This window comes from Piliocolobus tephrosceles, chromosome 1, assembly GCF_002776525.5.
Source record: "Piliocolobus tephrosceles isolate RC106 chromosome 1, ASM277652v3, whole genome shotgun sequence".
Taxonomy (NCBI): Eukaryota; Metazoa; Chordata; class Mammalia; order Primates; family Cercopithecidae; genus Piliocolobus; species Piliocolobus tephrosceles.
Genome location: NC_045434.1, coordinates 86,842,875 through 86,843,279, shown reverse-complemented (window position 1 = coordinate 86,843,279; position 405 = coordinate 86,842,875).

Below are 405 nucleotides of genomic sequence, written 5' to 3'. Positions count from 1 at the left end.
TGAAGCCAGGCAGAGATCCACTTCCATTTCCATTGTGTCCATTGTGTGTCGGTAAAGAGGAAACAAATGGGAAACCCCCAGTCCAAATTTCCAAAGAGCACCCCCTTAGGGTGCCTCCTAGCCAATTTAAAAACCTTACAGTTTGAACAAGACCTTAGGAGGAAGCGGTTAATTTTCCTTTCCACTGTGGCGTGATCGACCTCAGCAATTTCTGCCAGCGGCTAGGCAAGTGGTCCGAAATTAATTTACATACAAGGCTTTTGGGCCTTAGGCTCTTGTCCCTATACTCCTTCTCTCCCCGCTCTCCCCCCCCCCTCCCTTCCTGCCCAGACTCCTCCTCCTCCCCCCATCCAGACTCCTCCTTCCTCCTCCTTATCTACTAATAATCCACTCGGTCCCGTGCCT